Source organism: Mastomys coucha, unplaced genomic scaffold (assembly GCF_008632895.1).
Source record: "Mastomys coucha isolate ucsf_1 unplaced genomic scaffold, UCSF_Mcou_1 pScaffold22, whole genome shotgun sequence".
In the NCBI taxonomy this organism is placed as follows: domain Eukaryota; kingdom Metazoa; phylum Chordata; class Mammalia; order Rodentia; family Muridae; genus Mastomys; species Mastomys coucha.
Genome location: NW_022196905.1, coordinates 200,110,392 through 200,116,355, shown reverse-complemented (window position 1 = coordinate 200,116,355; position 5,964 = coordinate 200,110,392).

The window sequence follows — 5,964 nt, the reverse complement described above, 5'->3', positions numbered from 1 at the left end:
ACTCCTCAGAGTCAAGCTGTCTCTGTGATCCTGTGATTCTGGGATCCTGGGATCCTGGGCTTATTAGACCACCTGGGAGTGGGGCTTTCTCTGTGTGTTGTGGGACTAGCTGCGGAGCTTGCGCCCAAAGTCTGCTCTGGACACCAGGCCAGACAGATGGAAGAAACCCGAGTCACTGGGCTGGTGGAATTCCCATGTCCCTGGTCCTGTTGGTCCCAGTTACTCCCAGTGTTGGGACAGATGTTGGTTCCTCCTCACCTCTGATCCTGGGTGTGTCAGAGTGCCTGAGAATGGAATTTCCTCTGGGTGTTGTTGGCAAATAAAAATTATTATCCCTAGATGACTGTATGTTTGTATTCTTGATGTGACTCTATCGAAACAACTGAAAGATCTGTATGACAAGAACTTCAAGTCTCATATTTAGTAGCTCAGTTCATCTGCACTCCCCTAAGGCACTCAGTAGCAGAGGTCAAAGCACATCATACTAACCACTCAAGGCTGTTCAGCAATGGCGCTGACTTCAGGAGAGATTTCTAATTGTAAAAATTACCTTATTGTGAGAGAAATGAGTGGACAAAAACTTTTTTAAAAATTAGGCTAAAATTTTAAAAAAAAGAAAAGAAAATGGGGAAAATTAAAAGTCATCATGTTTGCTCATTTGAGATCTGACAGAGCTTTTCACACTCTAACTCAGGCTGAGATGGAACTCACTATATAGTCCTGGCTGGCCTTAACCCACAGAAATTATCCCAACATGCCTCTTGGGTGCTTGGGTCACAAGCATGAGTTAGCCAGTCTGGCTATTATTCTTGCAAAGAAGAGATATACTGAGATAAAGCATGGCCATATTCTGTCTATCTGCTGTAACAGCAATACCATAGACTAGCTAGTATATAAACAACAGAAAGTTATGTCTCACAGTTCTGGAGACTAGAAAGCCTGGCATAAGGTGACAGCAGAGGAGGTGTTCAGTGAGGGTCAACTTTCTCATAGGTGGCACCTTCTTCCTGAGACTCCTCTTGATAGACAGGGCAAATGATAACCCTTGGCTTCCTTTTTGTAAAACCTTGGTCCTGTTCTTGAGGTCTTCACTTTCATGAACTAACCTCACGAAGGCCCCGTCTCCTAACAGTATTACACTGTGGTTTAGGTTTTAACTTATACACTTCTGGTATACAGAAACATGTAAATTGTATGGAGGTACATCTAGGGTAGGAAGGCCTGTACAAGTAAAGTTTAAAATTTAAAGAAATTCATCGAAATGTGTTTTGGGGGCTTAGGAGCATAGCTCAGTTGCAGAGGGCTAGTGCATGAGGCCCTGGGTTTGAGCCCTAGCACTGTTCTTCATTTAGCGTTACTTATTTATCAAAATTCCAATAAGTCTTGATAAATTGGAAGAGATACTCTTTTCACTTAATCCACATTTAGTAAAGCCAGTAGTCTTTAGGACTTGTGGGGAGGGGGAAGAGATGTGCAGATCTGGATGTGGTTCTGGTCTTTTCAGAGTCCATATGCCAGTTGCTACCATGGGTGTGTACATGCATATTTCTCTATGAGAATATACATATGTATATGGGGGCCAGAGGTCAGGCGTGGCTATTATTTCTTAGGATGGCTGTCTACCTTGTCTTTTGGGGACAAGGCTTCCCACTGGGACCTGGATTCTCTGCTTGGGCTGACTGGGATCTTTCTGTTCTGCCTCCCATGTACCACCATGCCTGGCCTTTTATTTCAGTGCTGGAGCTTGCACTTAGGTCCTCTGCAAACACTTTGGGGTTGAGCTATCTCCCTAACTCTAGTTAGTTCTTTCTTGTTGCCTATAAGCCATGGAATAAGGAGGATGAATATTATCATGGACACAAACTACAAAAAAGACTTACAGGTTTTTCTACCTGTAGTAAAATATTCTGATATCAAGAAAATGACAGGAAATGTCAAATCTTGATGATGATAAATGAGTAAAAATAAAAATTTAAAGCTGTAAAATATATGATTTGCAGAAAGAAGAAACAGAGTACAACTTAGAATAAATCTGAACATCATAGTTGGAGTATGGTGTACAGGTTGTTACTCTTAACCTCAAGTTTTGAAAAGCAGTATTACTGATGAGCTAATTACAAGGATCATTTTTGAGGCCGATGAACCAAAGCATTCCAATTGATTCATCATGCTCTGAATAAATGAGCATTTAAAAGATGCTTTAATATTGCTACTTGACTGAAAGTCTGCCTTCTAGTATTTGTGGGGATAATTTCTTGAAAAAGAGCTGACAATTTGATTTTGAAAAACAGTACATCTACATAATATCATTCCACAAGTCCAGTCCTTCAAAGGATAATAAATGGAAAACTATAACACAAGGAGGGAAACTACATCCTAGAAAAGGCAAGAAAGTAATCTTCCAACAAAACTAAAAGAAGATAGCCACTTGAACAGAATTCCAACTCTAACAACAAAAATAACAGGAAGCAACAATTATTTATCCTTAATACCTATTACTATCAATGGACTCAATTCCCCAATAAAAGGACATAGACTATCAGACTGGGTATGTAAACAGGACCCAACATTTTGTTGCATACAGAAAACCCACCTCAGTGACAAAGACAGACACTACCTCAAATAAAAGGCTGGAAAACAATTTTCCAAGCAAATGGTCCCAAGAAACAAGCAAGAGTAGCCATTATAATATAGAATAAAATTGACTTTTAACCAAAAGTCATCAAAAAAGATAAGGAAGGACACTTCATACTCATCAAAGGTATGATCTACCAAGATGAACTCTGAATTCTGAATATCTATGCTCCAAATGATAGGGCACGAGAATTTTCAACTGAGGAATACTGAATGGCTGAGAAGCACCTAAAGAAATGCTCAACATCCTTAGTCATGAGGGAAATGCCAATCAAAACAACCCTGAGATTCCACTTCACACCAGTCAGAATAGCTAATATCAAAAACTCAGGTGACAGCAGATGCTGGAGAGATTGTGGAGAAAGACGAACACTCCTTTGTTGCTGGTGGGATTGCAAGCTGGTACAACCACTCTGGAAATATGTTTGGTGGTTCCTCCAGAAATTGGACATAGTATTAACTGAGGACTCAGCTATACCATTCCTGGGCATATTCCCAAAAGATACTCCAACATCTAATAAGGACACATACTGCACTATGTTCATAGCAGCCTTATTTATAAAAACCAGAAGCTGGGAAGAACCCAGATGTTCCTCAACAGAGGAATGGATACAGAAAATGTGGTACATCTACACAATGGAGTACTACTCAGCTACTAAAAACAATGAATTTATGAAATTCTTAGGCAAATGGATGGAACTAGAAAATATCCTGAGTGAGGTAACCCAATCACAATAGAACATACATGGTATGCACTCATTGATATGTGGATATTAACCCAGAAGTTTGGAATACCAATTTACCATTCACAGACCACATGAAGCTCAAGAAGAAGGAAGATCAAAGTGTGGATACTACAGTCCTTCTTAGAAGAGGGATCAAAATACCCATGGGAGGAGTTACAGAGACAAAGTGCGGAGCAGAGACTGAAGAAAAGGTCATCCAGAGACTGCTCCATCTGGGGATCCATACCAAAAACAGTCATCAAACCAGGACACTATTGTGGATGCCAACAAGTGCTTGTTTGACAGGAGCCTGATATAGCTGTCTCCTGAGGGGCTCTACCAGTGCCTGACAAATACAGAAGTGGATGCTCATACCCATCCATTAGACTGAGCACAAGGTCTCCCAATGGAGGAGCTAATAAAAGAACCCAAGGAGCTGAAGGGGCTTGCAGCCCCATAGGAGGAACAACAATATGAACCAACCAGTACCCCAAGAGTTCCCAGGGACTAAACCAACCAACCAAAGAGTATATATGAAGGGACTCTTGGCTCCAGCTGCATATGTAGCAGAGGATGGCTTTGTCGGTCATCAATGAGAGGAGAGGCCCTTGGTCCTGTGAAGGCTGTGTGCCCCAGTGTTGAGGAATGCCAGGGCCAGGAAACTAGAGTGGGTGGCTTAGTGAGCAGGGGGAGAGAAAGGGGGTAGGGGGTTTTTAGAGGGGAAACCAGGAAAGGGGATAACATTTGAAATGTAAATAAGGAAATATCTAATAAACATAATAAAATTTAAAAAAAACAGTACAACAATGAACTTATAACCAAATGCTTAAGCACAGAGGTTCTGTCTGTTGAAGAAATAACAATGGCTAAAACTGAAGAGATTTTTTGACTGAAAGTTGGGTAGTGAATATAATTTTTATGATTTTACTGAACAATTTATAAATGCTAATACAGATATGATATGCCATACGTTACAAGTTGATTGGTATCTAGGCATGGCTATCCATGGTTAATGGTATGAAGGAGCTCCTTTTTAATGTTCTCAGTCTTCTTAGGCAGCTCCTGTATTTAGTTTCCAAGAGGCTGGATTCAGGCTATTCCCCTGCACTGAACAGCGCCATCACCACCAACCCTCTTGAAGTCCCCTTGGAGACTCAATGTTGCTCTTGTTAATCTCCTTCAACATTTCCACCACCAGAGATGCTCACATCTCAGTGGGAGAGGTAGTCTAATAAAATTATCCCTCCCCTGAACACAAATGAGTGCCTGAAAAAAAAAATGGGAAAACTGAGTCAGACGGGCATCATGGTTTGAATGTGAAATATCTCTTACCACCTCATGTTTGAACACTTGGTCCCCAGATGCTACTGTGGGATGTTTTAAGGCCTTTCAGACCTAAGGCCTAGTGGGCAGCCACAGAGGCAGGGCTAAAGGGTTCATAGGTCAACTATGTTTCTGGCCCAACTCTCTGTTTCTCAACTCCCCAAATGACATAACCATTCTCTTTCTCTGCTCCTGCTGCCATGCCTTGCCTGCCACGGTGGACTGTGCTTTTACCCTATAAGTCAAGTCAACCCTTCCTGCCTTGGGTTGGCTTGTGTCAGACCTTCTGTCATAGTAATGAGAAAAGTGACTTTCAGCCCAGGAACTGTGCTAAGATGCCTGCCGGTAGTGATGCAGTATAACAAGATACTGCTATTAGAGAGAAGTTGCGTAAAGGCCACACTGAACACCTCTTTCTTGAGTCAATGTAAATCTATAGTTATACCAAAATAAGAAGTCTTGATAAAATATGTGTCCCAGATTTGGAGTATTCAGATAAAATCCATCCACATAATACATAAGCAAACACCCATGCTCATAACAGTAGTCAAGATGCAGATGACAAAAATGAGAATGTGCCACTAAATTCACATTTCAGCAACAGACTAACTCTAAAATAGATGTCATAAAGCATAGCTACCCTCTTGAATATTTTTAAGATGGAGAAACTGCTCTAAGATTTCCCTAAGTGTCCTTCAGTCAACAGGAAGCAATAGAAATGTTTATCCTCTGGCCAAATCTGACTTGTGGAGAAGCTGGAGTCTATAAGGCAGTTAGTAGTCACAGTTCCTCCTAAGACTAGAGTTACAAGATGCTATTCAATCATTTCTCTCTTCTTAAATATTGAAGGTAAGTACAGACAAGAACAACTTTTCTCTTTTTTAAAAATTTATTTCATAGAACCAATTTATCATAATTTCTGAATAGCAAAATGTCTTTCTATCTCTTGCATATCACTTTATCTTGTGTGCCTATCTTTTGTATCTCCCCTTCTTGTATATCAGAAAAATGACATAAGGTCATTCTGGTAAGAACAATTTTTCCACTGAAGATCCTAATGTTCTCAAGTAACAATGTCTATGGGGCCTTTGAAAAGTCTTTAGTTTGCTTCTGTGTCCCTTGACCCTTGGTGTCTTTGTCCTGATGTCTCTGCCTTTGTCAACAGTACATTCCAGTGTTAAATAAATGACTTGTGGTTCTTGTCACCAGTGTTCTTGTTACCTGTACTGTTCACCCCCTGGGAAGCCTCATTTACATCTTCTATATTAATTACCAGTTCTGG